Source organism: Mirounga angustirostris, unplaced genomic scaffold (genome assembly GCF_029215605.1).
Source record: "Mirounga angustirostris isolate CCGP_5_RB_7025 unplaced genomic scaffold, mMirAng1.0.hap1 SCAF_15, whole genome shotgun sequence".
NCBI lineage: Eukaryota > Metazoa > Chordata > Mammalia > Carnivora > Phocidae > Mirounga > Mirounga angustirostris.
The window spans coordinates 49,926,021-49,952,600 of record NW_026991723.1 but is presented as its reverse complement, the minus strand read 5'-3'; positions in this window follow the sequence as shown (position 1 = coordinate 49,952,600).

The following is a 26,580-nucleotide window of genomic DNA, read 5'->3' as shown; positions in this document are numbered from 1 at the left end:
TAGCCTAGATTTTTTCCAATAATAAAGCATATCAGCTTCGTCTAGAGACTGACTTGCTAATTATTCAGGCCCTAAATAATGCAAGCCATGTTCTCCTTTATTAGCTAATATCTTTCAGAGATTGGAAAGATGGTTATAAAGACCAATTAAAGATACAGTTTTCTGACATGCTGGACCAGTTCATAATCTGCACAATATGAAATGCCATGTCAGAATATTCTCCCCTAGTTTATATTAATTTTTAATTTTTTTCTTCTCCTTATATCACGTCCAATACAAGCCTCTGATAGTGTTGTTATAACTCTTGTTCAATAACAAGAAATAGTAATTCCATAAAGTTTCTTGATACTACATTAACCTTGCATCAGATAAACAAGTACATTGGGAACTGTGGCTAATACAGTTGAATATGAAAATAATGTGCTGTATTTGAATAGAAAAAAAGAATAAAGTACAGAAGCAGCCTGAGTAATTAATAGATAACCTTGTTACATGAAAATGCTATTCTTTTATTACATCTGTTCCATTAAGAAGTATTTGTTGGAGGAAAATCTGTTGTTTTATGTAGAGAAACACTATGCTTTAAACAATCCTGCTTTATTTAGTGCTTTTCTGTCACTCAATACTTTGGAAGATATTTTTTTCCCATTACATAGATAAGAGTGAATCACAATTAGTCCTACTATGGTCTAAAGGTAATGACAGTGATTCAGAAGAGCATAGTTAATCCCATTGTAACTTTTTCAAAGTAATTCTTCATGTAATTTTAGGGAATTAATCCGAATATAAGTGCAAAGGTATGTGGCAGTCTGGATAATGACCTTCCAAGTGTACCCACACTCCAAAACTTGGAACTTGTAAAGGTTACATTATATTGCAAAAGGAATCTGGCAGGTGTGATTAAATTAAGGAGTTTGAGATGAGATTATCCTGGATTATCGAGGTGGGTTCTCTGTGTAATCACAACCATCCTTGTAAGTAGACAAGAGGTTGCTGCCTGTGTTCTTCTTTAGGATTTTGATGGACTCCTGTCTCACATTGAGGTCTTTCAACCATTTGGAGTCTATTTTTGTGTGTGGTGTAAGGAAATGGTCCAGTTTCATTCTTCTCAGCCGCAGCAACTTCTTCCCAGAAACATCGCCAAAGGCAAGGGAAGCAAGGGCAAAAATGAACTATTGGGACTTCATCAAGATAAAAAGCTTTTGCATAGCAAAAGAAACAGTCAACAAAACCAAAAGACAACCGACAGAATGGGAGAAGATATTGGCAAATGACATATCAGATAAAGGGCTAGTATCCAAAATCCATAAAGAACTCATCAAACTCAACATCCAAAGAACAATGATCCTATCAAGAAATGGGCAGAAGACATGAACAGACATTTCTGCAAAGAAGACATCCAAATGGCCAACAAACAAATGAAAAAGTGCTCAACATCGCTCAGCATCAGGGCAATCCAAATCAAAACCTCAATGAGATACCACCTCACACCAGTCAGAATGGCTAAAATTAACCAGTCAGGAAATGACAGATGTTGGCAGGGATGCAGAGAAAGGGGAACCCTCCTACACTGTTGGTGGGAATGCAAGCTGGTGCAGCCACTCTGGAAAACAGTATGGAGGTTCCTCAAAAAGTTGAAAATAGAGCTACCCTACGACCCAGCAGTTGCACTACTGGGTATTTACCCCAAAGATAAAAATGTAAGGACCCGAAGGGGTACATGCACCCCACTGTTTATAGCAGCAGTGTCCACAATAGCCAAACTGTAGAAAGAGCCAAGATGTCCATCAACAGATGAATGGATAAAGAAGAGGTGGTGTATATATACAGTGGAATATTATGCAGCCATCAAAAGGAATGAAATCTTGCCATTTGCAACAACATGGATGGAACTGGAGGGTATTATGCTGAGCGAAATAAGTCAATCAGAGAAAGACATGCGACCTCACTGATATGAGGAATTCTTAATCTCAGGAAACAAACTGAGGGTTGCTGGAGTGGTGGGGGTGGGAGGGATGGGGTGGCTGGGTGACAGACATTGGGGAGGGTATGTGCTATGGTGAGCTCTGTGAATTGTGCAAGACTGTTGAATCACAGACCTGTACCTCTGAAACAAATAATACATTATATGTTAAAAATAATAATAATAATAAGATAGCAGGAGAGGTAGAATGAAGGGGGAGAAATCAGAGGGGGAGACGAACCATGAGAGACTATGGACTCTGAGAAACAAACTGAGGGTTCTAGAGGGGAGGGGGGTGGGGGGATGGGTTAACTTAGTGGTGAGTATTAAAGAGGGCACGTTCTGCATGGAGCATTGGGTGTTATACGCAAACAATGAATCATGGAACACTACATCAAAAACTAATGGTGTAATGTATGGTGATTAACATAATAATAAAAAAATACTAAAAAAAAAAAATGAAGTAACAAGAGGGATGCCTGGGTGGCTCAGTCGGGGAAGCATCCAACTCTTGATCTCAGCTCCCATCTTGATCTCAGAGTTGTGAGTTCAAGCCCTGTGTGGAGCCTACTGGAAAAAAAAAAAAAAAAAGGAGAGAGGGAGAGAGCGCCAAGAAATACAAGCAGCCATTAAGGCTGAAAAAGGCAAAAAACAGCTTTTTCCCCCAGGGTCTCAGAAAGGAACTAACCCTGCCAAACACTTGACATTAGCCCAGTTGTAATGATTTTGGACTTCTGACCTCCAAAACTATAAAAGAATGAGTTTGTGTTGTTTTAATTGATGAAATTTGTGGTAAACTGTTACAGCAGCAATGGGAAACCAATACAATGTAGATTTAAAATTTGTGATAAAATCTCTGAAGCTTGCCTGTCCCTGTTATGTCCTGTTTCAGGTAGAGCAAAGGTCTGGAGTCAGGAGTATATGGTTAAAATCATGTATTATGAATTATTAGGTCTGTACCCTTAGGCAATTTATTAATCTCTTGCAGTCTTATCTACAAAATAGGAAAAAATAATAGTATCTACCTCTTAAAGTAATTATAAGGATAAAATAAGAAAATACATGTAAAAGCATTTAATATAGTGCTTGGATGCAAAATAAGCAATTTTATAGTGCTTGGATGCAAAATAAGCAATAAAAATGTTGCTATTATTATATTTTAGGCAAATGCTTAACTCTGTTGGCCCCATTCAATATGAATGTTAGTGTAGAAAAAAATCAGGAAAGAACAACTTAACAGGAGTTAACTTTTATCACTAATGGGTAAAGCACGTCTGGCGTAGTCTAAAGACTTAGCTGACATCAGGAGCCAGGAAGCCACAGGGAATGAAGGATAGAAAAAATCAAGGTGAGGCACTGACTGATACCAGAAGGAGAACTAACATTTATTAAATACTTTCTCTGTGCTATACTGGACTCTTTAAACATGTTTAAAGTTTACAATGCTGCTATAGGAAAGCTACTACTATCTCTGTACTTTGTGAGAAAAGTGAGGCAACAAAAAATTTAAGTTGCTCAAGCTCACAGACTTTGTAAGTGACACGCTAAAGGTCTGAACTATAACCTGACAACTTTATAGCCCAGGTGCTTTAACACATCTGTAACAGGGAAAGTCTGGCATTAAGTGAGCTAAATCCCTCTTTCAGGGCAGGAATCTAGTCCACACTGGTGCGGTGGGGCACTGAGTTGGCATCTAATCCAAGGACATTTGGACATTCCGAGTCCAAGTTTGCAGGAATTTTATCTGTATCTTTGTGTGTGCAAGATTTGCTAGGTGCTTACTTTAGCATGGTCTGGGAAGTTTTTTAGTGGAAGGATGAAGATAGAACTTATGCTAGCGGTCCTCATTGTTAGACTATTTTTCTAGTAAATTCCTTTATAAAGCAAACTATCTCTTCCTAAATTATCTTTTTGGCTAATCAAAATTTTTATTTTGGGGGGATATTCAAGAAAAGGCTTGATTATATTTGGCGCTAGAATAATAAATACTGTAAGTATGACACATCTGAGTGGAAAAATGAATTTAGCTCACTATGTGATTATAGACTTCACCTGTCATGGGTGTTTTGAAGCGAATGGATTCTAAAGTTAGATTGCAGTATCTCTGATATAAGATGTGTCTTCAACTTTCCACTACGACAATTTTCTACTTGTGGACTGTTACCAACTCTTCTAGTAGCTTGATTCTGTAATGATCTAGGTAGTTTGTTTCCTCTTTGTTTGTTTTTTTTAATCCCTGTGCCTCGTGGGTTATATCCAAAGAAAACTGACCATATTTGAATCATAGAATTGAAGGGTCTGTATTTTTGTTATCCAGTTATTTTATCATTTTATGGGAGGCGGGGAACCAAAAAAAAAAAAAAAGCCACAACCTTTCCATCCAATTAAAATTTGCCTATTTGATGTCCAAGTGGTTTATCAATCATAAATACAGTATCTGTAAAATATTTGAACAATTCTACTCTCATATGTTTTATTATCCTCTCTGCTTTTAATAGGCAATAATTTCTAAGATGCTTTTCTGCCCCTTTTTAAAAAAAATCAGAGTATCTACCCTCAGGCTCTGAGGTGAACAAATGAAGCCATAAAAGTGTTTGTATTATCTTTCTCAGATAATAAGGCCATCTTTCCCCAGTCTCCCAGAAAATAAACTTTAAGGTCAACATTGACATTTGTTTCTATCCTTATTTTGTTCAGTGTCACTAGTGCTATAATGACAACGACAGTCACTATTGACATGACATTGACATGACAATGACAGGTACTACTCATTGAGCTCTTAATATATGTCAGGAAATCTTCTAGGTGGTGTACATGTATTCAAATATTTGTTCAAAACATCCTAATAACATGGGTACTGTTATTATCTTTATCAATAAGGAAGCTAAGGTATTGGAAAGTTATATAGCTTCCCCATGACCTTACAGTTGGAAACTAGAGAAGTAGCAGAGTAATTTTCTGGGATTTTGTTTGTTTGTTTTACTCCCCTTTTTCCTCTGTCCAATCTATATTCAATACATTGGCGATTCTTTTTTTTTTAATTTTATTTTATTATGTTATGTTAATCACCATGTGTTACATCATTAGTTTTTGATGTAGTGTTCCATGATTCATTGTTTGCGTATAACTTAAAAAATGTCACTGTCACCATATTGCACTCATCATGAAGAATCAGTAACACTTACCTAATGCTACTACATTAGTTCCTATCATTAGCCTATCTTTAGGTTCTGTGTAATCTGCTTCATTGTGCACTCTGGCCTCCTCAATGTCTTCGTACTCTTTCCTTCGCTCACTCCCAACACAATGAAGGTTTATGATTTCCTAACTCAGAACACGTGGGGCTGGGTGGATAAAATAATTCAGAAATTTTGGATCTTAGAAAGATACTAATGGAGGTATATTTGTATAATATTTAGCAGCCCCATTTGGATCTGAGGCAGCACCTTTAAACACAATAAACACTGAATATTTTTGCAGCTAAATAAATAAATATTCACACCAAGTGGGATACAGAAAGACTATTAAAAATTTTATATCAGTTCAACTTACTTTACCAATAAATGAGTTATAAAAACTTTCAGCTTTCAGAATTTCTTAGATTTCAGAACTGTACCATGTTCCTTATCTCCATGTCATCTAGTTATCTTAAATGTAACCTTATTCCCACACTCACATATGTAAATCTTATTCATGCTTCAAGACACAGCATAAGACATACCCCTCATGAACTGAATGCAGGAGCATACCCCAGTGCATCTCTTTCTTCTGCACCTAAAAGCTGACCCACATACTTTAACATTAGATGATCCTGGAAGTACTCCCCATGTGTTCATTTTGGTCAACTTGACCCAAAGCATATAGGGACTAAGGATCATGTCTTATTATTTTATATCACTCTGCAACAAGCTGGACTCATGTTAAGAGTTTAAATTACTGTTTAAACATTCTTGTAAATATTCCAAGAAGTTGGACTGATTGGGCTCTTAATATATGTCTACATAATAAAAAATTCTATGACTTTTCATGGACTAGCTTGTTTCACTTATTTGCTTGGTAAAAAATAAGGACAATCAAGAAAAGTTGAAGTCCAAACCTAGAGACTGTCTGGACTTGGGATAATTGCAGGTGTTCTGGTAGTATTCTAGGAGAAATCCTGCAATATAGGTGACAATCAAAGGAATCTGGTAGTATGTAGTTGGTGGTTGTACTTCATATGAGAATACTGCATTTAAAAGTGTCTGGTCAAATTGGAAGAATTTTTTAAGGAATGAATTTGATATAGTAAGCTCTCGAAGCTATGTAAATCTCCTGATGAAACTTGAGAGCCAAACTATATGCTCTGGCTCTGAAACAAGGTGTTTGATACTGAAGAGACCGGGAGGTTCTCAAGTGTGCTCTTGGATTTGTAAAAGAGATGAGTTGAGCTGAAATGTCATAAAACTTACTGTCCTTTCTTCTTGCTTCCAGCTAACATTTTCCCTCTTACTCCTTAATTCTATCCAATGTGAACATTCTAATCATCTTCTGTGTGCAATTTTACAAGAGGAACATCATTTACCTTCTCCAAGAGTCAACTTTTTTGTCCATAAAATGGACTATTAATGGCATTGCATATAATTTTGAGGATTATATATTCATGCAGTGCTTTTTCTAAGTACCTTTGTAACAGTTAACTAGAAAGAAGATGACCATGTCAATGGTGACAAGGGCTCCGTTAATGAAGAAAATGTAGAGCAAACAAAGAGTAAGAAGATGAAGAGAAAAAAAAGGAAAAATCAGCAGAAGGAGTAGAAGTGGAAGTAAAAGGAGAACAAGCATGGAACATTGTCCCACTTCTTTCCTGCCCAAGTTCAAAACATTTTTCATTTGTAAGTTCATCTCCAGAGATCTAGATGCCAGCCATATCAAACCTGCATACATATCAAGACTAGTTGTATAAAGGAATATGATTTAAAACTCAAGAGTATGGGCTTTGGAATTGCAAAAACATCAGTTTAAGTCCTCATTCAAAACTTGTCAGTTTTATGACCTGGCAGACATTACTTAACTACTCTGAACTTTAGTTACCACATTTTTAAAAAGGAAGACATTAATAACATCTCCTTGGTGGGTTGTTGGAAAAATTATAGGAGATGAAAACTGGACACAGGAATAGTATGATACATAAGATATGATATGTGTTTCATAAATAGTGGCTATGACATTTATGTCTGTTGTGTACTAGTCTCTTTTTCCATGATAGTAAGTATTCATTCTGTAGTCAGATCATCTAGAGTGACTTATACAGTGAAAACAAATAGGTTGAAGATTTTGGAGTTGCAATAAAGCTGGAGTGCATAGCATCCAACACTGATATTTCTTATCTGTCATATTATCTTGAGATAAAATCTGAGTAACACCAAAGCTTCAGAAACTTGCATAATTAGTTAAAGTAGATTGTGAGTACGTGTCTGTGGGTGTGTGCGTGCTGTGTGATGGGAAGGGGAAAGGGTAGTAAGAGAGAAGGACAAGGAGAAAGAGTTGGATAGGCAAACATTGAGCACACTGGTTAATGCTTTATTGTTGATTAACTCACTAATGAGAAGTTTGCCATTTTGTTTCACCGTGAACTTGTAGTGTTTTTGTGTAAATATGATTGATGAAACCCATCTAGGAAGCTCCATTTTTTTTTTACTCATCTATTGCCATGACTTTTATTCTGAGCTATGAAATTATTTCTCCTTCATTTTCCTCATGAATGTGAATGTGCAATCATTCCTAGACTGAAAAGAGACTTTCAAAAAGGGATCAGAGGGCCTCAACACTTGTAATAGAAGGAATGGAAGGGAGCTGCTACCGGTGCTATTTGAGGAACAGCAGGAAACCTTAATTTATGAATATTTTGGCAAACTTCTAACTAGAACAGAAAACTTTTAGCATTCAAATTTGTGGATATAATGAACTAACCCATGCACTGAACTATTGTGCTGATTTCTACCAATTTATTTCTAACTTATAGGCATTTTAAAATTATATCCAGGGCCTCTTTTTTATACTGTCTAGCATGAAAAATATTGTTAAAATTAAATGAGCAGCATTTTTCTCAGTTCTGTTCAAACCACAGATGCTAGTTTTGATTTTATTTCTAACAGTGAGATTGAAATTCCATTTTAATATGCAGAACTGCAGCCCAGGGAGTCATAAAATACAGAGTGTTTTCATTAGGTGATGGCCCTGCACCTCTAGTTAACAGGAAAGCTGATTCATCAAACAGCAACCATCAAGACAGCATTAACTAAAACCTGGAATGAAAACATGAGATTGGGGTGAAAATTACCTGTTTTGAATCATGTAATTGTAACTTTGGAGAAATTCCTAGTTTGTGGCATAAAACTGTTTCCAGGGATGCAGGAGTATTTGCTGTAAATTTGTTGCAGATGGTCTAGAGATTGAACATTTTCTGCATTTCAAAGGGATCTTAAATTTTATATCCGTTGTCGCTAATTTAAAGGAATGAACATTCACCCTTGTTCTCTCTGTTCTCCTACCCCCCGAAAAAAGAAATGATCAGAATTAATTCTGCCTTTGGATTTGCCTCTAAAATATTTGCATACACAAAATAAAGAGTTGGAATCTGGGGCCATTTTATGCTAGTGGAATCAAAGGTATGGGAATCCTAGCTGACAGCCAAAACATCCCAGTGGACTCCAGGCAATGGATTGATGTCTTACCTGGCCATATAATGGATTAGAGAAAAAGAGATAGCTTCCCTTCTCCTAATTAACTATAATTACACTCCACCCTAAAAACAAAACAAATAACAGTAATAAAAACAAAAAGCTCAATCTCTGTGAGATATGTAAATATAGTTGTTATAATTTGTTATAAATTATGTTATAATTTATCATAAAATGTTAAAGCTAGAAAAAAATTTAAATAGAGCATCTAGTTTAAACTGTGTCCCATGAAGTTGATTTGAAGTTTGCTTTAAGTGGAAAGGTGAGAGGAGAGAAGAGTAGATGGGCATGCATATTTGGCCCCCAGCTCTCCCTTTTTAGCTTTAACCAGATCACCTTCATTTTACCTGTTTAATCTACTAAGTTCTATTGAAGGATTTCTTTGGAAAATTAATTCCACTGTTTTAAGAATGTTTCAAAACTGCATCAAGCTAGTCATATTACAAATGATATAAAACTTTGCCACTGGGTGACAAAACCAAAACTAGAACCAGGTTGTCTGACTCCTAATATTGGTGCTTTTTTTTCATTTATTTAAACTGTGTTATGAAATTGGGTTATAACAATGGGGTCAGTGTTTATATGCTCATGATATGCATCCCTTCTGTTCATTAATTAGTTCATGTTACATTTAAAAGTCAATACCTAAATTTTTCTTTTTTTATGATATCCATGACATATTCCCTGTATATAATGTCCTATTTAAAATCCTCTGTCTTTTTTATGGGAAAAGCAATATTAACAACAACAAAAAGTACCAAATTTTATACAGTGGGTCAGACTCAAAATGACTTCCCAGTGTATGATTGGATGCTAAAGTCAAGTGTGAGAATTTAAGGTAATAGAATAGTGAAAGGACACAATAATAATGTTTATTTGTGGACTGATTGTCTAAAGTGAGCAATCTGTACTAAAATATCATCGAAAGTCAAGTGATTTCACTTAATGATAATATAGTACAGAAATATTATATTTGTACATATGTGACACATATGCCTTTTGAATACTCAATGAATAGATGAAGGAGACAGAAATTAATTATTAGAATTAACTAGGAAAATGCTATGGACTGCGTTCAGTATGAGATGAAGTTTAGAAATATTGATGAATGCAGGAATAAGAAAAAGTCAGTGCCGCATTGGAAGAGGAATGGAAAGAGAATGAGTGTGAGTGTATGGAATAAATATGTATTGAATACCTCCTATAGATCAGGAACTTTCTTATACTGATGATAGAATAGTGAACAAAATAATGAAGACAGTTTGTAATCTAAGGCTCCAACATAGGTAGGTAAATAAATAATCCAATAAAAAAAAGTAGAACTGTAGGTAGTGATGAATACCATGAACAAGTAAGTTTCAACAAGAATTATCCATCATTTGACATCAGCAACATGAGGCCTTGTACCATTTCTGTTGTTGCTGTTGCTACTTGTTCCATCACTGAAGTAGAGAAAAGAATCTTTTGAAGAGCTGATTGAGATCTTCCTGTCCTTAAGTTTGGGGCTTCTAGTACTTTCAAGGGAGATTAAGAAAAGGCCTTTGTTTGGGAAGAGTGGGTCTAGAGAGATGATAAAGTTGAAATGTCCAGGAAGAGATGGGCATGGAGCCAGGTGGCACATGTGGGAAAAAAGTAACTGAACATTAGAAGGTGTGATGGAATTCTACACACTGTAAAAACTGTATTGTGGTGGAGCTCTTTATTTTGGTCACACTTGGTGCCCACGGATCTGAGGACTTCTACTGTGGAATGGCTGTGTAGATGTCTTTGGGGTATATACCCCTAGCTCTTCAGCTTTGGAAGCCTAGGGAGAATCTCTGAAGCCAGAATTATATTGGGTTGAGAGTATCCTGTGAGAATATCTCCATGGCTTGTCCACAATAGTACTCTATAATTACTGGTAGAAAACACTGTCAGATAGTGGGGTTTTGTAGCAGAAATAACAAGGTAAACTGGTAGATTACAGACCATTCCCCTTTTTAAATTTCTAATCCAAAGAAGCCCCTGAGTTCTTTTATTATATAAAAGATGGAAGACAACCAGAAAGTTGATGGATATTAGAATTTTTGTCTATCTGGACAATAAGCTTATTGAGAAAAAAAATGGAATATTACATTTTTTTATCCATTAAGAGTCAAAGAACAATTCATTCCTGTTACAAATGCATGGATTCTTCCACTTGTTCCATCTCTCCTGCTTGACAAATTTGATATTTTATTGGACTGTGACCGATTTCCAGGAGCCCTGCTCTGCATATAGATGTGTTTAAAAAGTAGCTCAATGTTATAGAACATGCACCTGAAAGTATCTTTATAGGGGAATATCAATCTATTAAGAGATTGTTCCAGTCATAGAGAAGAGGGTTTCATCCATGGGGTAGAGGACATAGAATCTAGCTTTCTGAAAACTTTCCAGAACTAGGTAAGGAGTTAGAGCCTTAGTCAAATGGTTGGAGGCTAACCACACAGTTCTCTGGTTCCATAGGAAACTGGATAGCTAGATGCGCAACCTGAGACCAAGGATGTCCAATATTCTGTGTAGACATATTAGATGCCAGGAAGACTAATACCAGCCTCTATCTACCACTGGTGGGACAAAAGCCTCTAGTCTGATTGTAGCTAAAGCCTACAATGGAAAAAAAAAAATCCAGAAAGTCTAGATGGAAGTTGCTGCAGAAGGCAGTAACTATAAATAACATGACAAAAACTTGACTCTGTACTAACATACTGGTTTCAAAGGACATTAAAACAACTTAGCTCAGGACTATTGTGCTCTGGGCTCATATAGCCTGGCTTTTCTTTCTTTCTTTTTTTTTTTTTTAAAGATTTTATTTATTTGAGAGAGAGAGAATGAGAGAGAGCACATGAGGGGTGGGGGAGGGTCAGAGGGAGAAGCAGACTCCTTGCTGAGCAGGGAGCCCAATGCGGGACTTGATCCAGGGACTCCAGGATCATGACCTGAGCCGAAGGCAGTCGCTTAACCAACTGAGCCACCCAGGCGCCCTCTTTTTTTTTTTTTTTAAGATTTTCTTTCTTTCTTTGACAAAGAGAGAGAGGGGGAGAGCACAAGTAGGCAGAGAGGCAAGCAGAGGGTGAGGGAGGAGCAGGCTCCCTGCAGAGCAGGGAGCCCGATGTGGGGCTCTATCCCAGGACTCTGGGATCATGACCTGAGCCAAAGGCAGACACTTAACGACTGAGCCACCCAGGTGCCCCATAGCTGGCTTTTCTTGAGTTTGGAGATACATGCATTCAGTAAGTTCTAATTCCTTAGCAAAATGGTCAAGTGTACTTTTGTAAATCTGCTCATTCATTTTGACATTTCCTGGCCAGTAAACTTCCTTTTGCTGCATCTCTTTTCATCATGTTTTCTTAGTTTTTTAATGTGTCTTCATATTTTTATGACATTTTATTGTAACCGGAGCATATGGTGAATAAATTTTAAGAATTTATCATTGAAAGTAACTTTTGCCAGGAGGTTAAAAATTATCTAAAATCATTATTATTTCCATATTTCTATCAATTATATTTAATTGTCTCAAAACAATCATGAATTAGAATTCTAGTTTAAGATATCCAGTATTTTTAATAAGTTCCAGGAAAAAAATTGCTGAGACAGTGTAATAGAGTAAGAGTGAATTTTTTTATATATTATTTCCTATTTTTTATATATTATTTATTACTTATTTTTAAAGATTTATTTATTTACTTTAGAGATGGGGGAGAGAGAAAGTGCCTAAGTCGGGGGAGAGGCATGAGGGAGAGGGAGACACAGAATCCTCAAGCAGACTCCCACTGAGCATGGAGCCCAACATGGGGCTCAACATGGGGCTCAATGCCACGACCCTGAGGTCATGACCTGAGCCAAAACCAGAAGTTGGATACTCAAGTGACTGACTCAACCCAGGTGCCCCAACAAGAGTGAATTTAAATCTTAGATCCACTAGTTACTATGTATGAAACTTTAGGTAAATTATGTTCCTACTCTGTGCTTCAGTTCCCTCATCTGTGAGAGAGGGATGAAATTGTTCCTACCTTATGAAACTATTATGAAGATTGAACTTTATGAGGAAAAAAAAATTGGTAACACATCCAAAGCACTTTGAATAGTACCAGGCACTTCGTAGGGATATAGTGAATGTTAGATTTTATTTTTTAATTTTAAAAACACTAAATAGTTTATCAAGTTTTGATAGGTAATATAACTATAATATCAGACTTTGCCTTTATATGAAGCAGATGCTTTTAACATTTAATTCCAAATGCAACATGAGATTCATCTAACATCAAACTGCTGGTTTTTCAACAAAGAAAAATAGAGTTTAGCTTGGAAATGTATGTATTAGTCAAGTTTGTAACAACATTATATAAAATATTTTAACAATATTATAATGTAATATTAAAAATAAAGTGGGATGCAAGATTTCAGACAGAATACTCTCCTCTATTCAAATAAACATGTGAAAAAGCTTAAAATGAAAAGATAAATACCAATAAAGATGCATTAAAATTGTCACCCATTCTGTGCTATGTGAACACAAGTGGTTGCAACTGCTAGAGGCAATCAGGCAATATTTATCAAGAGCACATAGCTTTGTTTTTTATTTTGTTTTGTTTTGTTTTAAGTAAGCAATTCGGGACTTGAACTCATGACCTGAAACTAAGACCTGAACTGAGATCAAGGGTCCTTCCCTCAAGTGACTGAGCCACCCAGGTGCCCTTCTCATAGTTTTTATTATAGTGATTCACCTTCCTAGAATTTATCATAAGAAAACGATAGTCACAAAATGTTCAAGTGTTTAAAACAGGAAACAAATGAGGTGTTTAGCCAAAAGAGACTGGTTGTATTTATTATGATTCATCCATGCCCTGAAACACAACACACACAAACGTGTAACACCGAGGTCATTTAAATGATGTTTCTAAGGAATAGTTAGGGGAGAGATAGAAGAATGAAGGGAGAATGATTCTGATTGTGTAAAAATTACATGTTTTTATAAATTTGCACATACTTCACTGGATCCATATGGATACACACACACACACACACACAGTTGCATGTATCTCTGTCTACACATGCACTGCTTACTGTTCAGGCAAAGACTCAATGAAATACTTCATGTAGGTCTCTGAAGTTTTTTTTGTTTTTTTTTTATAATTTTTTTTTAAAGATTTATTTATTTATTTATTTGAGAGAGAGAATGAGAGAGAGAGCACATGAGAGGGGGGAGGGTCAGAGGGAGAAGCAGACTCCCTGCTGAGCAGGGAGCCCGATGCGGGACTCAATCCAGGGACTCCAGGATCATGACCTGAGGTGAAGGCAGTCGCTTAACCAACTGAGCCACCCAGGCGCCCGGTCTCTGGAGTTTTTTGTGCATGTATTTCTCCCTCCCATCTGATTCTACACCCAGCGAAGTCTAGCTGTCTCTGATTTCCTTACCTCTGATGTCTGTCTCTTCTACTTAGTGAAAGTGTTCTGCTTTGGTTGTGTTCTCCCTCCGATGTGTAGAGATCTGGAAGATGCCCCCAGACAGAAAACCAGCATGATCATAAGGATCACATCCTTGGTTTCTCTTCCCTTAGGGGTCATAATTCTGCATGGTCTTTTGTCTGATATATGAAAAGAGATTTTTTCATATATTTAATCTAGTTTTCCAGGATTTTTTATTTTTCATTTATTTATTTATTTTAATGGCAGAAGTGTTAGTCTGGTACCAGTTACTCCATTATGGCCAAAAATCCTAGTACATAGCTCATTTCCCCTGCCCCATGGCTCAATTGTAAACTTGTATTCTTATTTATATTTTTAAGCACCAGGAGAACCTAAACTTTTTAAAATTTGATATGATATACTTGTTTGCTTACAGTCCTTGAAGGTCAGGATTTATAAAGTTCTTTTATGATTTTTTTATCAGTGTACTCAACATATTAATCCTGTCTACCCAATTTCATCACTGGTATGTCTTTTTTTTTTTTTTTCATCGAAACTGCAGTTTAATTTCTATAAAGAAGAAAGAACAAAACTTCTGGTCAAATGATAAGGAAGTACTGCATTCATTTTCATTAAAAAATATTTATTAGAGCATAACCCATTCTGTCATTAGAAACTATTGGACTTGGTAAACATATTGATTTTGATCATATTTATATGGCTTCTTATTTTGAGGCATTATTATCTTTCTATCAGGGCAAAAACAGTGCAGTCTTGCCCCAAATATCAACTTTGAATCAATTGTATATTATGCCTTTACAAACAAATGTGCCTTAGTTATTCCATATATTGTCATGTATTCCACAGAAACAAAAAGCTATTTTAACCATGTTCATATTTGCAATTATTTTGTTAAGGAGTTATAGACTAACAGAGTCCAGCTTCAGCATTTCCCTGAAGCCATTTATAAGTGATTATTGCTTAATTGTTCCCATAGGATAAGCCAATTTAGAAGAGTATCAGCTTAGCAATATCATTTCAAGAGCTTTTGAAGTGAAGAAACAAGGGTCCCTATCTTCTATTTCTTGGTGAATTTGCTTAGGGAGTGGAATACTTATTTTTTCTTGCAATTTCACAGCAGTATAACCACTGCAACCCAGACAAACCTTGATTCAGTTTTCCATCAAAGACATGTGACTTTGGGCAAATTATTTCTCCTTTATGATTCTCACCTTCTGTTTGTATAAAATAAATGTAATTACACTACCTAGTTCACAGTGTTGTTGTGAAGACTATGGATAAAGTCCTTGGCATACAGTTGTGTCATAACAAATAAAAATATTAATCTATCTTCAAAAGAGCAGTCTATTAATTCAGTGAATGAGGAAAAGATGCTGAGGAAAACATGCTTGGGGAAAAATAAGCCAAAAATATCAGAGGTTTGATGGGATATTTTCTGTGTACTCTGATGAGTATGGATTAACAAGGATTAAAGAGTTCAGGCTGAGAAAGCAAGCAAGCAAGCAGGACCTGTAAAAGTGACCTTCTCTTAGTCCCCTGACACTACTTTACAGCAGAAGGCTCATTTCCCAATAGCTCTTATTCATCTTCTACCTCCATAACTAAATTTTTTTTTTTTTTGGTCTACTTTTATGTATGGATGAGTTAAAAATGAGGAGAAACCTAATATTTATTAAAAATTGCCAGGTGGTAGATATTTTATGTACATTGGCCTTAAGCTTTCATAAGAACCCTGTGAAAGAAGAATTAATAATCTCATGCTACCATTGAGGAACTGGAGCCTCAAGAAATTATATTGTTCTCAAGCCATGCAGCTAATATATGGTAGGCCAAACATGCAAATTCCAGTCACAGCCACTTGGGGAATCATTTCCATTTTATGTCTTCAAAAGTCAACCTTGCTCGCATCCCTGCCACCATGTCCTATTCAAGATTGAATATCTTGGGTGCAGGCCATGCCCAGCACATAGTAGCCAATATATGCTTGCAGTATGAATGAACATTCATCAAATCCTCAGAATATTTGCAATAAAATGTATAAACTCTTAACTTTGCTTTGTTGGGAAAATAGGGGAGTAGGAGATGATAAGACAGTCTTATAGGAAGGAGATAAACCATAATGTCTTTTGCAAACTTACAGTTCCTAAGACATTGTTGGGAATATACAAGGCACTCAACAACCATTGTTGGCAGAGTAAATGCATTGTCTTCCTTTCAATACTGAATGCATAGAATTCAAAGGTATTTTTACTAATACTGCTCTTTGAAAGAAAATTGTAGGAAACGCTATTTGTTTGTTAAAACTTATGTTAAAAAATTACTGCCTCTGGGGCACTTGGGTGGCTCAGTTGTTAAGCATCTGCCTTCAGCTCAGGTCATGATCCCAGGGTCCTAGGATCGAGCCCCACATTGGGCTCCCTGCTCAGCGGGAAGCCTGCTTCTCCCTCTCCCACTCCCCCTGCTTGTGTCCCCTCTCTCACCATGTCTCTCTCTGTCAAATAAATAAATAAAATCTTAAAAAAAAAAAAACTGCCTAGAGAATTGCAAACCAAACTCTGGATGCAAAAACAATTTGCACTTGAACACCATGTAGTAAAAGATGCCTCTGAAAGAAATTAATTAAGCAAAGGGAGAATATCTGAAGACAATAGTATTTTGAGATTAAACTGGTTTCTGGTACATTGTCATTTATGTGGACCCTCTCAGAAAAAAGAAAAAGGAAAATACTGCCTAATACCTCCGTCCTTCTGGCATTTACATTTCCCCTCTCCACCAGCAAGATGAATGCTTCAAAGTGTCAACACCCTGATTCTTTTTTTTTTTAATGATTTATTATTTATTCTAGAGAGAGACAGAAAGAGAGAAAGTGCACACAGGGGGTAGGGGCAGAGGGAGAGGGACAGAGAGAAAGCAGACTCCCTGCTGAGCGTGGAGCCGGACTCGGGGCTCAATCTCATGACCCTGAGATCAAGGCCTGAGCTGAAACCAAGTCAGTCACTTAACCGATTCCGCCACCCAGGTACCCCTAAAGTAAATTTTATCTTTTGTTGTAATCTTTTCCATTCGGTGGGATTTCATGACTGCCTAGATTCAGTTCACAGTCCACTTCTTGTTTTGACCTAGAGTAAATTCTTTGAATATCTCTCTGCTTCAGTTTTTATATCTGTCACATAGGTATAATAATACTTTCTTTCTAATATATTACTGTGAAGATTAAATGAAATACTATACATAGAACTCAATATAATACCTAACACAAGGTGACCACACGATAATTAGATATTATTATTGGTAACCTAGATGCTAGCTTCCAAAACTAGATGTCCTGCCTCTTTCTGAGGAGATATCAATAACTTATTTTTACTCCACATCTCAGACAGCAAACAGAATTGAGGACTGCCTTTTTCACTAAAGGTTCTTTTGAAAGGGAGAAAGCTGCTCTAGACTCTACCTGTTTCTGTCTCTACTCATTAAGAGAGGATGACATTTGCTCAAGGTCCTTCCTCTCCCTGAGGGCAGTTTTGGAGACAATAATTTTGGTGTCCATATATTCACCAGGCCACATTTTGTTAGTGAATAGGATAACTGTACTTTAAACAAACAAACAAAACACCTGAACCTGAATCCACATGTCTTTTCTAATTTTGTTGCTCAGGACTGGTATTCATTCATGCATTTCCTGCTTCCCTACACTAAACACACCTGGGAAGATCTTCCTATGTTAGGTGAGGTTCATGTTCCCTCTGTCCCAGTTTCTTTGTCTGCACCTGAGGGCCCAAGTATCTTTGGTTGGAGGTGAAGAGGGAGTGTGAGGACCCACAGGGACCACAAGTCTAAGACTGCAGGTGGTTATAAATCTTATTTTGACACTGGTAAGGTGCTTGCTCATCCAGGAGTAAAGGCATACTTTCGCTTTTGGCTTGTGAGCCTTATCAGTCCAGAGCCCAAGGCTGGGAAACTAGGGGTGAATTGTATCTAAAAGTATTGTGAAATGAAGACTAGAAAGAAGTATTTAAATTTAGCCATTCTGCAAAAATACTTGGTCTATACTATTACTGCCAGTGACACACAAATAGAGCTGGACCTGGATAGATTTTCACATATATGTCTCAATATTTGGATATCAACTGATTCTTACAAATCTCTTGTGAGCTCTCATTTATTGAAAACTCTCTTGTGCTTAGAAAACATCCATCTGTTTTAATCACTACCTCAGTTTTCTTGCCACATTTTTTCCTATGGATTTCTCCCCTCAATTACCATATGCTAACTATTAGGAGGATGGCATTATGATAAGAAAGAATATAGTAAAAGAAGGGGGAAATAGCATATTTACTAGCATTGACTTGCTAGGCATTTAAGGGAATTTGAAGAAGACACTTATTTTCTAAAATAATTCGTTCTTCCACATGGTGAATATTCTTAAATAGTAGAACTCTAGGGGAATTTCAGTTGTTTTCTTGCTTAATTTGTTTGTTTGTTGCCAAGCCAAGCCCTTGGTTCCTTATGCCAACCCAAATCACCTGTGAATCATACACCTGATGGTCTTGGATACCAGCAAGAATATGGGGCAACTGATCATTGGAAACAGTATAATATAATGATTAACAACTTCCAATTCCTGACCTAGAAATTCCTGAGTTCAAATCCAGCTTCTACTAGCTACTTTTTAGTTGAGTGATCTTGGTGAAAATTATTTTATTTTGCCATACCTTATTCTTCCTCCTCTGGAAAATTATTGTAAATACTATTCTAATATACACATAAACTGTTATAAGAATTGAGATGGCTCATGTAGAAACATTAGAAATGGAAGTGCTCAAAAATATTAACTATTTTTATTACTGAAAAATAAATGCAACCCATAAAGCCTGATTCTTTACTTCTATCAATCTATTTCTAAAGTCTTGTATTTGTAAACCAGCCTTTGATGCCTCTCTTTCTTTCCCAGTCTCCCTCTCTCTCTCTTTCTCTCTCTCTCTCTCTCTCTCTCTCACACACACACACACACACACACACACTTTGATTTTGTCTGCCTCTCAAGTCTAGAATTGCCACTTACTTTATGTGATAACTCAATGTTCAAATTCCAAGCAGCCCAAATTCTATTTTAGGATGGCTATTTACCAAAGTCTACTCAGATCATTAAAACAAAAAGCAAAAAGCAAAAAACAAAACAAAGAAAAACAACCCCTCCCAAAAAGAACTGCAAACATCTAAATATTTCCTGGTCTCTACTAAGAAGACAAGGAAAATGTGGATGTACAGCTGTTATCCATATATCCGTATCCATTCTCCATTTTGCTTTAATGGTTTGGGTAGTAGGCTATCATCAAGCTGGAGAAACCACAGCAGCCATATTTTCACTACAATAACAGAGATTAATTAATTATGAATGAGGCTTCTTCCTTCACTTTCCTTCATCAATCATGGGGGGTCAAGATAGGGGTACTCTTTTGAAATTTGAAATGAAATTTGAGCATATATATCCCTGACTAGAATCCTAAAATCCATTTACTCTTAATGTGTGTCTAATTCCTTAGCCCATAAGTTATGTCTAATGTTTCCCTACAGTGCATTTTTACAGAGAAAAAGAAGATAAATCAGATTAAACAAAGGATTTCTTTATCCTGATTTCCAAGATAATGCTTATATGCCACTGTAGATTTAAGGAAAGGCTGCTGAAGAAAGGGTCAGAGATTTAGATTTTAGCCTTAGCCCAGCCCCCAAGTAGTTACTGCTTTGGAGTTTAATTTAGCATTTGTAGACCTCAGTAATCTCTTCTGTATGATAGGGTTGAATAAATTATTTCTTGAGGTTTTTGTCTATCTCTCTGGTTTATCCAGTGAGCCACGATATTTAGTGATACTTAGTGAGAAATACATTTCTGTGAATCATACATGGTACCATTTGTATAAATAATCTACAGCTAATGTCTTAATATCTTTCATCTATTTGTCTATCTAGTTTTACAGATATATATATATATATATCTGCATATATACACATACACACATATAGATTTAGACATAGATATATAGGTATGTTTCAGCTGATTGGTGAATCTAAGTAGAAATGATGTTACTGTAACTTCCTTTTATGTTTTTGTACAAAACAGTGTGGCATGCCCAACCCCGTATCACTTATTACCATTGAGTAAATTTTCCTCAAGGAATTTTAAGCCTGTCTTTGGTTTGTGGTCAGAATTAAATATATATCCTTAATTTTCCTTGAGATCCATTTCTAGTTTCCTCCAAAGAAAAAAAGAACAAAGAAATTAAAATCCTCATCAAAAATCTAATAACTGTAGTCTTACACAGTAGGAGATATTTCAATTCACATTATGGTTATTATTTATCGATTTTTTCATTATTAGTTAACATTTCTCAATAGGTTAAAATAGTAAACTTTCTATAAAACATCCAAGAGTGACTAAGTAATGTAAGAACATGTGTATATTAAGTAATTTTATAGCTACTAAACAGTGGATATTTGATTTGAGGATATTGGAGGATAATTTTTCAAATGATCCTTAACCGTCCTGCATATAGATTAAAAAATACATTTTTCTTCTTTATTGCAGAGCAAATGGAGGAAACCACAACCGAAGTCAAACAAATAAAACCCTTTTGGGGGCTTTGTTTGGGGCTGAAACATTGGCGCTAACAGTTACTCTGATCATTGCAAAGATTAGGGGAAGGTAATGGCTTCAAAACGTTTAGATGGGTAGAGAGTGACCAGAGAGAGAGATGTGCGCTTTGCATTGATTTGACCCAAAACTTATAAGCCACCCATAAAAATATACCCATCGTTAATTGAAAATGAAAGAAAAAAAATAAAATTGTTGCCTATTGGAAACAACCACCACCACCAAAGGATGGGGGAGAAGGCAGGGAGGAAGGGAATGAAAAAGGAAAAAAAAAGAAAAGTACAACTAACTCTATTACTACTCCAACCATGTAGGACTGGGAAGGAGCAAAAGAAGCAGCTAAATCAAACACTTAGCTGCAAAGGAGAAACAGAAAGCAAACAAAAAAGAATCCAATTACTTTATGTTTGTTTTTGTAAATGGTTTTTCTGTAAGAGGAAAAAAAGAAAACTATTTTGACTTGTTTTCCTCTGTACTACACTGCTGAGAGCAGTCAGTACCTTATGAATAAGTCCAAGCAACTGCTGATACTTCTGTTAATGCTAATTAACCTCCTGCTACAAATATCAACAAACCCACATCTGAGCTTTGTCTGCACATCCTTCCACTCTCTTCCTTTTAATTTGAGTTGCAATAGTCACTATTGGTTGCTACTTATTAGGCAAAATCACATCAGCAGTTGAAAAACAAGATGACAGCCAGGGTCACACTGTTATTTTCCAGACAGAAAAGAAACAAAGGCTTACAGTGACTTCAAGAAGTCCAAATATAATTTCTATAAGGAAAGACAGATGGGAGATTCATGACTGATGTGTGGGGGCTGGAATTTTTTTTCTGGGAATATTTGGATGTAATGATTAGAATCCTATGTGGTATTGGGAATATGAAGGATAATGGAAATTCACACATCTTGGTTATTTCAAATGCAATGTACTTTTCAGAAGTATGGGGAGGGCTCTTTCAAACTCCAGTAATTTTGCATAAATTCCCCTTTTTTTGCTCATTTCAGTAAATCTGACTGTACAGGACAAAGAGAAAAGGAGAAGTCTTCAATCGTACCTTCCCTTAACTACTCTCCAAGGTTACAACAAAGTCAGCACTAAGTAAGTAGCTGCAAAAGTCCTGTAAAGACAAGGATATGGGGGGAATGATCCTGACATTTAAACTTGGCTTCCTGACCTGTATTCCCTCTCACTTGTGCTTTCCCTACTGTCTCCTTCTATTTTCCTTTAAATTTTCAGCCTCTTCTCAGGACACACAGATTTCAGCCCAGGAATCGAAGGACAATCCCATCTAGGAGTAGGCTTTCTGTTGGGGAAAATAATTCCAAGCTCTGAGTTTGAATACAGATTTGCCTACTCTAAACATCTCAAATATCTTATATCAGCACCCTGTCCATGATGTCCTTTCAGTTGGTTGAGATTTACCTGTCGAACTTGAAGCAAGATAACTGTCTTATTTTGGAAAATTCTCATTAGAGATTCCAGTATTCCTCCTTTCTATGCACCTTCCAGATGATCTAGTTCCTGGCCATGTGCTGTTATTATTCACAACATAATGTTACAGTGCGGCTGATGGTAATTAAGAAATTCTTGGTTAAATAGAATTGCTTAAAACACACAATATAAATGACACTACTCCCGTGTAAACCTGGCCTTGCTCTCAGAGTGAAAGTTCTCCACAGCTGACATGGCCTAGTGGTAGAGTACATTAACTACATTGGTTTCCCAAGGTATATGGTGTCTTTCTCCATTTAATTATCTATTATCTCTGTGACTTTGGGAATCTTTGAGTGCCAGTTTCATTATCTAAAAAAATACTCTGCCTGACAGATGGGGTAGATAGGAGAACTCAATAATATGAAGTTCATTACAAAAGACACTCAGATCATTGTTGTTGTTTTTAATCCTGTAAAGGAATCACAGACTCAGTCGAGGCAGGTCAAGAAACTTTGAAGTTAATGTTAGAATCTTCTTTCTACCAGGCTTTGTCAAAACTCCACCTGCTCTTAAGACTATCTTTAATGTTCTCTTCTGAAAAGTTTTTGGATTCCTTCAAATGGATACATGGTCTTCCTGCACTGAACATCCATGGTAGTCTCTCTGTTAAGGTCCTTTTTATCTGTGTATTTCTCCTACCCATCTGACTAGATTGCAAAACCTTTGAGGGCAGATATTATCTTACCCCTCCCTGTATCCCCACATCGAGAACCATAGAGGGGCACATAAAATAATGCTCATCCAAACTTTATCTAAATTGTATTGATTCAAGGGAAGTCCAATAAAACATTATTATTAGACAATAAGTATTTTAAAAAGTTTAATAATAATGATACCAGGATGAGCTCAGAAAACAGTATTTTGGTAGTTGAAATGTGAACATGAATTCAATGTCTAAAATGAACTACTGTTACAAATTCATTCACTCACTTTATTTGTTCAAGAAATATTCACTAAGCCCTTCTTATGTGAAAGGGCTGTTTTAAGATCTGTTATATAAAATAAACTTCTCCCAAGTATATCATATTCTATTTCACAACATGGAAAGGAAAGATATTGTTTGACACTAGTTAGGTTTGGGGAGTTTCCTTGCATCTTATCTTCTGGATAATATACAAAAAAGTACTATCCAGAAGACATGAGGTCATAAGGTGTCAGACCTGATAAATACCTGCAAAAGAACTGGTCCAGCTCCCTCATTTTACCCAGGAACAGAGGATCTCAGTTAAGTGCCCAGCGTGGTCAGTGGCCATGGTGTGTGCTTGCCGTTGCTCTTCCCTCGACTCCTAAGCTTTGCAATTACAGGCAGTGTTTTTGCACATATATACACTATGAAGCTATTCTGTACAAGAATATAGCAATTGTCTGGTATTTGCCCATATGTCTGATAAAGCTATCGCTTGTTCAAAAGGAACTTGGAGCAGCAAAGAAATATATGGTTCTTCAGAAAGAAACAAAATCAAGTCAAATGGGATTTTATATAACACTGGGCACATTGATGCTTTTGTTTCAGTATTTCTGATTATCTATTTCAAAGTAATAGAGCAGTGACTCCCACTAAAGTGGGAATTTTTTTAACATATATTTTTTGCCCCTTCAAAATTCTTTATCATTTTCATGCAGATGTATCATCATTAAAACAGTATAATTTTATTTTTTCTCAGGCTCACATATGAGTTAACCATTAATTCAGTCAGAATCTGATTTCATTTCAGCCCAGTGTCCACACAAAAATAGATCATTTCAGGAATAGATAAGATTCTATTGCAAGGTTTTAGTGGTCAGAGCTTAAAAACCTGGAGTATACTTTCTGTGATATCACTAGATTTCTTCTTTTCAGGCATGATGAGAAATTTAAATTATGGAAAAATTGAAATAAAAACCTATGCCATTATTTTAGAAGCTTTGGAAATTTGTATTGTTACAGTTCTCAACATAGAGAACTGGAAAAAGTCTATAGACTTACTTTTTCTTCCTGTAGTTCTGCTTTCCCAGAGTCCCTGTGGTCTGATGCTAATTATCTTGGGGTTGTTTTTATTCTTGTGCCTATAAATGGCATATCTTTACAGGGAGTAGATTTGCAGCAATTAAGAACTAGATTTTTGTATTTCCACCCTCCTCAGTGGGATAAAAATCAGAGGGTGTAATTATGGACTACAGCTCTAACACCAGCTAGTATTCTGCTTTGAAGTGGGTTCCTCCCCACAGCTGAACTTCAGTTTCTTATTTGTGAAATCAAGATCACCACAGTACTCTCCTAATTTGGTGTGAAGACCAAACACAATAGTAAATGTGAAAGAGGCACTCAGTGTTGAGCATACGGTAAGCCCTTAATGGATGGTAATGCCCTTCCTTTCTTTTATCTCTACTCTTCTACCAGTTTTTAGAGAATGAAGATAAGATTCTGTTGAAAGATATGTGGAAGCCAGTGGAAGGCCCTGCACATCTACTCTGAGGTATTGCCATAAGCAGGCAGCACTCTGCTCCAGAAACCAGGCAGATCCTACGTTAAAAATGTTCTCTTATGGAGTCATATTAAAAGGTTCCACATTATCTATCGAGGTGATTACTCCCTACTACACCAAGTACTTGAAGCATTTTTGTGGCATCAGGACAATAGTATTCAAGAAATTGAATGATGTACAGATGAATAATGGAGTCCTTGTCATTATCATAAGTTAAAAGATCCACAGCTACATTTTTTTTATAATTTTAAAATTTGAACTGAGACTTAGTATATGGAAGGCAGAGAACAGAAGAAGAAGGACTAGAATATGAAAGTTCTATGCAGGCAAAAAATGATGTTCCCTAAGGAGGCCAGGTCTGCTCAGCTGGCCTATGATTTCCATGACTTCAAACTGCTGTAGCCTTACAAGCAGTTATCCTTTCTCTCTAGAACTTCCTTTCTGACCTCAGTTTTCAGGAACAAACAGAGTGGTGGCAAGGGAAAAAGCCCTAACTTTTTGTAAGTTCAGAGGGAATCTTCATTGACATGTAATCTAACATTCCAGTTTGTCCTTGAAATCTCTTCATAACTGTATAGCAAGATAGTTCTCAATCCCTGTTGGGGAACTCACTACTTCCTGACGTAGCAGCTCTGGATATTTGAAAACACTTCTTATGTTGATCAAAAACTTATCTTACTGTGGCTTCTACTCTTTTCCCCTAGGTTTACTCTTGTGAGAGTTGAACAACTGTCTAATTACTCTTTCCAAGAAAGTCTTTTAGATCCTGAAGTTCAAATATGTTTCCATTTCTTTTTCAAGCTAAACATCTGTACCTTCTTCAAGTATTCTTAGGTCATATGGCAACCTTCATCAAACTGTTTGCATTCCCCCAACTAGATGTCTTTGGTGGTTATATTGCCCTTCAAGTGCAATTAGAGATAAACATTAAAAATTGTATTTTGATTAGAATAGCATAGAGTGGAGCTGTTTTTTCCTTCATTGTCAATACTGTCCTATTTTCTTCATGACACCTCTGCAGGGATCATCTTTATTGAGGGCTATAGCAAACTGGTGATTTACATGAGTCTGATTGTTGATGCAATGCCTCTAACTCATTCTCATGGATGCTGCCGCTTGTCCACAACTCCAATTATGTAGACTTCTCTACTTCTTTTGAAAATCTAAGCAAATTGTAAAATCTCAGTCTTTTTTTCCCTGCTTAGTGTCATCTTTTGATGTTCAGCTGTTTATTGCAGTCTATCAAGGTATTTTTGGTTCAGGAATTCAAAGCATTTACTCTCTCTTCCAGTTTCATCTCATTTGTAAGTCTGATCATTGTGTTTTGCATATGTAAACACAAGTCATTAATGAATATGCTTAACTGCTTAGATTGAGATGAGTTTTATAGCCTAACAACACATTTCCCTTCAGATTAGCATGGATGCTTTAATCTTGAGACCAGGTACAGATCTACCTCATTAATAAAGTTTTCAGCACATACTTCTTCATCTCAACAGGAGATGAAATATTTTTCCATGACACATCTCATCAAATGCTATATTGAATTCTATATAGACTATACTACCACATTCTCTGAATTACTAGACTGGTAACCCTGTTAAAAAGTAACCCTGAAAAGCAAGTGAAATATAGTTGTTAAGAGCTTAAACTTGGAAGTCAAATCACCTACATTTGAACCTGACTTTGTCAGTTTATTGCTATAAGAGCTTAAGGATCATCCATAAACTCTCTGTGCCTCAGTGTCCTTATTTGATAAAAAGAAATATATGCACTTATCTCAAATGATCATTGTAAGGTTTAAATGTGTGTGCATATGAAAAGTGCCTACCTAGCT